Source organism: Leopardus geoffroyi, chromosome A2 (assembly GCF_018350155.1).
Source record: "Leopardus geoffroyi isolate Oge1 chromosome A2, O.geoffroyi_Oge1_pat1.0, whole genome shotgun sequence".
In the NCBI taxonomy this organism is placed as follows: domain Eukaryota; kingdom Metazoa; phylum Chordata; class Mammalia; order Carnivora; family Felidae; genus Leopardus; species Leopardus geoffroyi.
In genome coordinates this window covers 118,723,333-118,733,972 of record NC_059331.1, presented here as the reverse complement: position 1 = coordinate 118,733,972, position 10,640 = coordinate 118,723,333, and the positions used below count along the sequence as shown (strand labels likewise).

At 40.6% G+C, this 10,640-nt stretch overlaps 1 long non-coding RNA gene across 1 annotated transcript; it reads left to right on the top strand.

Moving 5' to 3' along the window:
• The first annotated feature begins 1,466 nt into the window (after window positions 1-1,466).
• LOC123606589 lies at window positions 1,467-10,435 on the top strand. Its single transcript, XR_006716363.1, has 3 exons — window positions 1,467-2,612; window positions 9,338-9,561; window positions 10,126-10,435. It is a non-coding gene; the product is annotated as an uncharacterized LOC123606589 (long non-coding RNA).
• The last annotated feature ends 205 nt before the right edge of the window (window positions 10,436-10,640 follow it).

Genomic DNA, 10,640 nt, shown 5'->3' with positions numbered 1-10,640 from the left:
CTTTTTTTTTTGACCTTCTGATTATGGTAAACTGTTTTCAGTGGGTCTGCTATAATCCACTGTGTGAATTTAGCGTAATTCTCGTAACCATTTTAGCATAATTCATGTAACCGTTTCCTTATTCAAAGACATCTCAACTTAATACTTTTTTTTTTTTCACAAATGACACTACAAAGAGCACGATTGTGTATGAGATTTTGTTTGGGCTGTGAAATGTTTTCAAACAAGCTAAGTGATGTTGGAATGATGTCAATTATCGAGTTCACCCACCAGCCTGCCCTTAAAGAACTCTGAGGAACGAAGCTGGCTCTCCTCTTTCTTGTATCTGGTGCCCATGGTAGGCCCCCTGGAGGAGGGTGGATGGGACTGAGATGGCCATAGGGTAAGAGAGGCAGAGGCTTCAGGACCGGTCCCCTGGGGTACGCAGGGAGTCACTGACCAAGCCATTTGCGGAGAACACGTCTTGTCTGCTAACTCATTGTCCCTGACTCTAATCGTCAGAGCTGGCAACGCAGGCTGCACTTTGGAGTTGGTGCCTTCAACAGCCATGTCTTCAGGGGGTGCATGTGGGGCAATCAAGACTACTGAGAATGTAAGTTAAGGTTATTGCTTCCAGCCACACACATTCCACTCGCAGGCTGATTAGTACACTGAAGAGCTCTCATTGACATTTCGTGGTTTAACATAAAGATTTCTTATGCATAGCTCAGGAGAGAGAGACAGATTTTGAAACAGCTGTCTAATATCTCTGTCAACATAGAAATTAAATAGATTTAGGAACTTCAGAAAAACATACGCGCATTTAGTGCCCAGTAATGATCAATTCCAATTTCCAGTTGCAGAAATAGGAATTGTTTTCAATGTGTTCTGTGGGTTATTCCAAATAAACATCTGGCATCATTTTATTTCTTTTTAATCATTTGAATGGTGATATTATAAGTCTATCTATTTATTTGTCCGGCTATAGAGCTGATGATACCATGAAGATATTGAAATGATCCCATGCCTCCGTCATCTTTCAAATGAAAACATTAAATTGTCTTAAAGTAACCATTTCACATTTAGCATATATCAACGTTGAATTACAGACTTCCTCCAAGTTAGTAGCAATTCTTTTTTTCTTTACCAGTGATAATGAAAGACAGAAACACCACCTTGCCTTCAGGGTCAGAAATGTGTTTGTGTTGGAATGAGATCAACTCTTTGTTTTCCATATCGTGGAGAGCGTGCACACAGAAGAGAGATCCAAAACTCAAGACGAGGGTGTGATGTTCTTTTAGTCGACTTGTTGGTCTCAACCAATCAAAAAGACCATCCCCATCTAGGCAGCTTGTAAGTGAGAGGAGAAGCTTTGCCTGATTTGGGTTCAAATCCCAGCTCGCTCCTTTCTAACTTTGTGGCCTTGATCAACGTGACTCACTTCGCAGAGTCCCAAGTTCTTCATCTTCGGCACAGATGAATAATAATCCGTTATTAATGAAATGCTGAATATGGAGCGTCTCCAGACCCTGAACATGGTAGGTGCAGAATAGATGACAGCCATCCTTATCATGAGGACAAATCCAAAGCCACCGAGCCCTCAGCTCAGTCTACTCTGCACTGAATTTGAGAAAATGGGCTGAAATGAATTAGGCTAGCTACCTGCAAAGGTAATCCATTTATTTACCCATTTGTTGTTATAATAACAAGAGCAAAAGGAAATTAACTTGAGTCTAGATGCCCAACCTCTTCCTCTCTCAGAGGAGCACCTCAAACAAATGAGCAGTTCGGCTCCTGTTCAGGAAGAAAACATGGGAACTCACACCCGCTGAGAGCAATAGAAATTAATCAGAATTACAGATCATGTTAGTAAGAGGTTACTTTGGAATTCTGAGAACAGTTTTAGTTATGGTTGATTTAGGCTAGTGTGAGATTGTAAACAAAACATGCCTTCGGTCTGTAAGTCCCGTAGCTTCTTTGGGGGTAATTTTAAAGAAATACAGCAGTGCGTAGAGTTACAGCTCTCCATGACCTTCCACGAATGCCGATGCACATCTGGGCCAATCAAAGGTGATACTACACTCAGTAAAAGCTTGGTATAAAGTGGTTTTTCTACTGCATTGAATTTGCTGTCCCCTAGAAAAGGGCTAACATCCCCATTCCTGAGCATTGGATAGTATTTCAAGTGCCATTTGCTTTACCCAAATCAAGTCCTTAAAAGTGGCAGTTCTAGGGGAGCCAGGGTGGCTCAACCAGGGTGGTTAAGTGTCCAGTTCTTGATTTCGGCTCAGGTCATGATCTCATGGTTGTGAGATCGATCCCTGCGTTGAGCTCCACGCTGTGCTTCGAGCCTGCTTGGGATTCTGTCTCTCCCTCTTTCCCTGCCCCTTTCCTGCTCTCTCTCTCTCTTCCTCTCTCTCTCTAAAAAAAAGTGGCAGTTCTATTTTCTGAACTCATAGGCGATATAGCATGTGGACCAACAGCTTCGGACCCCAACCCTGGTTCTAGTCGATCCTAATCATGTGACCAGTTCCCACATCTGGAAAAGGAGAGTAATTGCAGAAGGTGCCTCATGAGGGAGAAGGAAGCCGAGCTAATGCCTATGATATATTTTGCTTACCGCCTGGCACATAGTAAGTGCCCACTAAAATGATGGATTAAATAGTAGCTGTTATAGATAGAAATAATGCTGGCCCACAAATCTGAGACGGAAAATAAGTAGGAAAAGCCCAAAGAACATTATGTGTTCTTCCTTGTACTTCCCTTTTAGTCTGGTTTTCAAAAGACGCCACCTTCAAAGGTGCCTCTTCCCCGACTGCCCTGAGGTAATACTGTTGTGTGTTTTGTGTTAATCACTCTCTGTTTCACCTAAAGTTTTCTATATATCCCTGAAAGCATGTATTTTTAGATTTGCCTCCATTTTCTCTTTTTGTTCAACATTACGTCCGGGAGACTCACCCTTGCTTTGTCGTGCCCATAATTTATGCGCTTTCGCTGCTGTATTCCTTGCTGCAAATTTCCACAGTGTGTTCATCCAATCTCTTGTTTATGGCCATCTGGGTTCTTTCCAGTCTTTGCTTCTATGAGCATCCTTACACATGTCATCTGTAGCTGGCACGCAATAATTTTTATAGGATCCTTATGATGAGCAAATTTGAGAATGTTACTGAATTCCATACCTATTACGATGCGCATGTAGTTTTTCTCCTTTAATTTCTTGATGTGGTAAATTAAAGTGAGAATTTTTCCTAATATTGAACCAATGGTAAATTTCTGGAGTAAACTCTGCTTGATCTCTTATTTGTTAAAAAAATTTGTTTTACTTTGATTTTATTTAGTATTTAGAGCACATGATCTGTCTTTATCTAGATTTGATATCAAGATTATAAGGGCGCCTGGGTGGCGCAGTCGGTTAAGCGTCCGACTTCAGCCAGGTCACGATCTTGCGGTCTGTGAGTTCGAGCCCCGCGTCAGGCTCTGGGCTGATGGCTCAGAGCCTGGAGCCTGTTTCCGATTCTGTGTCTCCCTCTCTCTCTGCCCCTCCCCCGTTCATGCTCTGTCTCTCTCTGTCCCAAAAACAAATAAACGTTGAAAAAAAAAATTAAAAAAAAAAAAGATTATACCAGCCTCAATAAATTAAAGTCTTTCCTTCTTTCTTTCTTTCTTTCTTTCTTTTCTTTTCTTTTTTTCTTTCTTTCTTTTTTTTTTTTGAGAGAGAGAGAAGACAGAGATCTGGGGGGAAGGAGAGAGGATCTCAAGTAGGCTCTAAGTGCAGCTTGGAGTCTGAAGAGGGGCTCAATCCCACAATCGTGAGATCACAACCTGAGCAGAAATCAAGAGTCCCCCAACTGAATAAGCCACCCATGTGCCCATTTCCTTCTTCCTTCCTTCCTTCCTTCCTTCCTTCCTTCCTTCCTTCCTTCGTGTCTTTTTAATGTTTTGAGAAAAGCTTGTGTAACATAACAATCACATATGACTTATGTCTTGTAAGTTTGGTAGACCTGGAGTTTTCCATGTGAAAATATTTTAATGGTCATTCAACTAGATTTCCTCCTTTATCAAAAGTACTTTGGGGGCGCCTGGGTGGCTCAGTCGGTTAAGCATCCGACTTCGGCTCAGGTCATGATCTCACGGTTTGTGAGTTCGAGCCCCACGTCGGGCTCTGTGCTGACAGCTCAGAGCCTGGAGCCTGCTTCAGATTCTGTGTCTCCCTCTCTCTTTTTTCCCCTCCTCTGCTCACACTCTGTCTCTCTCCCTCTCAAAAATAAATAAACATTAAAAAAAAAAGTACTTTGGCCAATTATATTTTTCTAGAAATGTGTCCACTTTATCTATATTTCCAAATGTATCAGTAAAGAATTGTCTGAAATATTCTTAGAGTCTGCTGCACCTATAGGTTGTTCCTTTTTCTCCTTGACATTGGCAATTGGCACCTCTCTCTTTTCGAGATGAACCTTGCCAGAGGTTTGTCCGCATTGTTAGTCTTTGTGGAGAATCACTTTTCAGCTTGGTCAGCCCTCCCCGCAGTATTTTTATCATTCTTATTTCATCAACTTCCGTCCTTTAATATTTCCTTTTTCTACTTTGAGTTCATTGTGCTGTCATTTTTCTAATTGATTATATCATTAATTTTAAGCCTTTCTTCTTTTTAGTACGTGTTGGTCTCTGTGAAAGTACCACTTTTGCTGCATCCCACAAGATTTTTAAAAAAAATTAAAACTTTTATTTTGAGATGGTTATGGAGTCACATGCAGCTGTAAGAAATAATACAGCGAGAGCACCTGTATCCTTTGTCCAGTTTCCCCAGTGGTAACATCTTACAAAACTACAGCATGAGATCACAACCAGGATATCAGCATTGACACAGCCAAGGCACAGAACATTTCCATCACTGCAGGGCCGCTCGTGTCGCCCTTCCCATGGCCACTCTAGTTTCCTTCCTGCGCCCATCCCCTCCTCAACTCCTGGCAACAACTAATCTCTTGTTCCTGTGTTTAACTCTGTTCTCTGAAGAATGTTATATAAATGGAATCACACAGTATGTAACTTTTAGGAATTGGCTTTTTTCACTTATCATAATTCTCTGAAGATGTATCTAGACTATTGGATGTACCAATAATCAAAACATGTTCTTTTTTATTTCTGAATACTATTCCATTGTATGGATGTACCACAATTTATTCCACCATTCACCCAATGAAAGATACTTGGGGGTGTCTAGGTGGCTCAGTTGGTTGAGTGCCTGACTTGATTTCAGCTCAGATCGTGATCTCACAGTTCGTGAGTTTGCTCCCCGCATTAGGCTCTGCACTGACAGTGCCCCTTTCTCTCTGACCCTTCCCTGCTCGCATGCTCTCTCTCAAAAATAAACTTTTTAAAAAATTGGGGAAAAAAGATATTTCGTTTGTTTCCAGTTTTTGGCTGTTACCAATGAAGCTGCTGTGAACATAAGTTTTCATTTCTCTGGGATAAGTCCCCAGGAGTGCAGTTGTTGGGTTATGTGATAGTTGCATGTTTAGTTTTTTAAGAAATTGCCAAAATGTTTTTCAGAGTGGTTGTACATTTTACATTCCTACCGGCAACGTATGAGTGATCGAGTTTCTCTGCATCCTTACCAGTATTTGGTGTTGTCACTATTTTTTTTTTTTTAGCTGTTCTCATAGGAGTGATATCTCATCGTACTTTTAATGTGCATTTCCCTAGATTAATGATGTTAAACACGTTTTTATGTGCTTATTTTCCATCTGCATATCTTTTTCAGTAACATACCTCTTCATGTCATTTGCCCATGTTCTAATTGATTAGTTTTCATTTTTGCTGTTGCGATTTGAGAGTTCTTTATATATTCTAGATACTAGTTCTTCATTCCACAAATTTCGTTGATAATATTTTTCTTATTCATTCTTCATATTAAGCATCTTCTCATTTTCACCACGAACCATGAGTAACCATGGGTCCTTTAAAACATATGCTTTAAATGTTCAAAACAAGTGGGCTTTTAGAAATCATCTTTTTGTAACTTAGTTAAAATTTAATTTCATTGTTGTCAGTAAATGTCAGTAAATGACACATACCAATTATCTGAAATTTGTCAACACTTGATTTTGGCTTATAATATGGCCAACTTCCATCATTGTTTTCTGTGTGCTTGAAAATAATCTCTGTTCTCGCATTGTTAGAAATACTATTTATGTATATCCATCAGAATAATCTTGTGATGTCCAATTTTCTGTGACTTTTTTTTTCTCTGCTTGATTTATCAACCACTGAGTGTCTCCCTCAGTGATGGCCTATTTGTCATTTCTTCTTAGAATCTGTCAATTCTTGTTTTACATGTTTTGAAGATTCATCACTAAGTACATACAAGTTCCTAGTGAAATCTTTTAAAAAATATGTACTCATGTTCATTATCTACAGTAATGCCTTTCACCTAAGGTCAGTCTGTTTTATCTGATATTATTTTATGCTAGTTTTCTTTTGGTTACTATGTGCCTGTTGTGACAGAGTGGTTCCTGCAACTCTGTCTTTCGTGATATGATTCTTCCTTTCTCACACTTTTAGCTGGAGACTTGGTCGTCTGAGTAAAGACTACATTCCCCAGGCTCCCTTGCAGCTAGGTGTGGCCATATGACTAAGATCTGGTCAATGAGATAAAAACAAATGGGTTGTTTGGCAGCTTCCAAGAATCTACCTTAAGATGTAACACAGGATATTCCATGTCTTCTTCTCCATCCTTCCTTCATCCTCCGTCTTGGAATGCAGATACTATCATCTTGGACCTACTGCTTAAATCAGCCCAATATGGAACCATGGGATCAAAAAAAGTCTAAGTTTCTGACAGGAGGGAGTGCCACAGACACAGAAAAAATAAATTTCTGTCTTGTTTAAGCCACTGTCATTTGGAGTTTTCTGTTACTTGCAGTCAAACCCATCTCACAATGATATACCTATCATATTTTTTTCTCTCTTTTGTTTTCAAGTTTCCATTTTCTTATATTTTATGGAAATTAATTATAAACACAACTTGTGGTTTTGGTTTTTGGTTGTTGTTTTTTTTTGATGCTGTTGTACGTTCTCTTTTAATTCAACCCTGATTTGATGGCCTTAGTCTCTTAACTAGAAAGTTTAGTCCATTTCCCCTGAGTGTGATTATTAATATATGTAGTAAGAATTTTATGTATGTGTTTATTTATATCCTGCCCCAGATCGCTGAGGTTTTAAGACCACTTACAGAGGCAGAGCCTTATGGTAAGATAAAATAAAATATAAAATAGTTAAAGGAATTGAGGAAAAGCAAACTGCGTTAATTAATTCTCATTCCCACTTTTATTAATCAAAGACATGAAATTGCTGATAAGAACTTTTGATTAGCACATGATAACCCAAATTATCCTTATGAAATTCTACCGGGATCACAAGATAAGATAAAAATAGTATATTGAATTAAAATATATTAATGATCACACTCAATGGAAATTGAGTAAACTTTCTAGTTAAGAGACTAAGGAGATGAAAAATCAGCTTCTTTTTTGGCCTGTTTGCCTTATTCAAGTTCCATTATACTTTTGGAAATGTTATTACCCTAGGGGCCTATCCTTACCTTCACTTACCTCACTTGAGGAAGACTTACTCTGACCTCCACCTGAAATCTGGAAAAATTCATGCTTCTCTCATTGCTCTCATTCCTGCATAGACTGCTCTCCACTTGACAAAACTTTTCTTGTTCTCGTGTCTCGGCCTAAGTGTCACCTCCTCCTGGAAGCCTTCCCTGACCAGCTCATGAACTTGAGCAGACAGCCTCTACAGTGGACTGCCATCACACTCTAGCAGGGGGTGTCAGAGCTTCTGTCTCCTCATGTGGTTGCCTGTTTCCTTGTTTACACCTTCAAATAAACGGTTGAATCCACTGAAGGTGGGCTCTGTACCTAAGTTTTTCACTGTTGTGCCTCCAGTGTCCAGAGCAGTACCTAGCACAAAAGACTGTGAACAATAAGTGATTATTTGATGGGTGGATGGATGGATGGATGGATGAACTGATGATGCCAAGGCCATTGTAACTAATGTATATAGGATGTAACTGATACCAGTACTCCAGATTACTTGTTGACGTCTTCTCCTCTCCAATAACTCTGAAAAATATTTCCACTGGTGAGTCCCAGTGACTGGCTCTAACTCCCCAAACTGAAGAGAAACTGGCCACCTTTGGTGGGTAGGCTTTAAGATGGCCCCCAATAACCCCTGCCTTCTAGCATTCATGGCTTTGTGTACTACCTTAAGTGTGGACTCTCTTCCAAAAAATGGAATATGACAGCATTGATAAGATGTTACTCTGAATATTAGGAAGACTATGACTTCTGTCTTGAGTTCTCTCTCTTTTTCAATACTCACCCTGGTAAAAGTAAGCTGCCATATTGTGGTTGGCCCTATGGAGAGATCCCCGTGATGTTGTGGTGCCTTCTGTGCAATAGCCTGCAAGGATCTGGGGCCAGCTGACAACCATGAACGAGCTTGGAAGCAAAGCCTTTCGCACAAGTTGAGTCTTGAAATTCTTTGGCCAACCGTAGTCCTTGAGGGCACCTCACGAGAGACCTTGAGGTAAAGGCATACAACTAGGCCACTCTTGGCTTTCTGACACACAGGAAGTGTGAGGTAATAAATGTTTCTTGTTCCAGCTGCCAGGTTTTGAAGTAATTTGTCATGCAGCAATAGACAATATACCACTGAGTGGCAACTCTAAGGTAGCCAGGCTCTGTGCTGTGCACATTCATCTAGGATCTCATTTTGTTTTGGTATACATCTTCATCGCCTGGGAAATGTGCTAAAACACACTTGTACAGATTTTGGAGGCTCAGAGAAGAGTTCAGTTACCTATGTTTTTAGTAGGTCCCCAGAAGATTGTGATGCACCCCAAGTGTAAGAACTAGTGCATTTCTCTTCTTGGGTTACCCATTCCTTCCTCTTTGGCAAGGTGGGGAAGGGCAGAGGGGCAGGAAGCTGCCACATCAGGTGGCTTCGCTAGAGCTAGGCTGGTGTGTGATGACTGGCATCCATGCCTCCAGGGGGCACCAGAACCAGGGAAGAGGGCAGAACAGCGAGCCGAGTGGACAGCGCAAGTTCCTCAAGCTGTAAAAGAATTGCCCAACCTGTTGCCAACAGCGAAGAGGCCATGACTGTTCGGGAAGCTGAGGATCCAATGGGAAGCTGAGAAGTGAGAGCAGCGGGTTAAGGGGAGAGGCTAGGGCCACTGTGGAGGTCAAGCACTGTCTTCTACTTGTGGTGACACGGTGGGGCAGCTGCACCTTAAACACCAGCATTATCTGACAATTGGGGTAGACTCAATTAATTTGTGATTTTCCAGGAATTACTGACTGAGAAACTGATCTTTGGCAGAGAAGAGCTGCATGAACATAACCCCTTGATCTACTATTGGGTCAGCTGGTTCCTTAAGAGACTGCTGTTGTGTGAAGGCAAGACCCCAGGACCCTGAGAACAGAAGGCCAAGGTTGGAATCCCAACTCTGCTATCACCACCGTGTGACCTTGGACAGGTCAGAGTCATCTCCCCAAGGCTCAATGTCCAAATGTAAATAGGAATAATGCCTACCCTATCGTTTTACTCTCCATGAATGGAGAATGTTCAGCACAAAGTCCACACTTAGCCAATGCTGGTAAGTTTGAGAGAGGTCTCCTTGTGGTTTTGTTTGCTATGTCTGTGATTGATCGTCCAGCAGAGTGCTTTACATACAGTTAGTACTCAAAAAATACCCGATGAATGAACAAATTCCTAAACGTAATAAAAAAATAATGTTGTCAAAGTGATGCAGCTCGTTGAAAAAATGAGCAGGCTTATCCGGTCTCGAAACTTAGCCATGCTCAGCCCTGGTGAGATTTTGAGGCAAATAGACAAGTAACAGCAGTAAGGACACAAAGGCTATTTAATAAACAAATAAGTGAATGGTTGAAACTAAACTACTGGGTAGACATTGAATCACAGGATGTTAAATGTCCACCCGGAAAAAAATGGTGCCACGTATTTGCATCTGCTGTTAAAATTCAATCAAATATTTAGTTACATCCACTATCTGGATATCTGGGTTAAGTTAGCCAAAAGACTGATGACTGAGTGAATTTTTTCATTTTAATTGAGTCTCTTTTGAGATCATGCAGGCTGACATACTCTTGGGGACACAACTGAAGGAAGAATTCAAGGAGGAGCCATCCCCATGAGACTTGGACTGCCTCATGAGCTCAGGTTGCAGACAGAACTTCAATGACACCAATGTCACCATTGCGAGTTCACGGCAAAGGAATCATTTCGGAGTCTCTACTTGTAGATTCCATTAAAATAAAATAGGGCTTTAAAGTTTTCTAAGACCTCTATCTCATAGTTTTTCATTAATAAGAATTGCAGTATCACTTAAATATATAATCTTCTTGGAGCTATAAAGTCCAGCTGGTGGCCAATTACATTTTAATCTATTTAATGAAATTTCCTAATAAAATATCTGATCAATGAATATTTGTGTTGTGTATGCTTTCCACTAATACATGGTGACATAAATGCCTAGTCAGAGGTGCATGCGTGTTCAAATACATCAATACTGTTTAGGCTCCTCTGTCTTATAGATTTATACCTACCTTGCTTTCAATGTTTTCTGCATT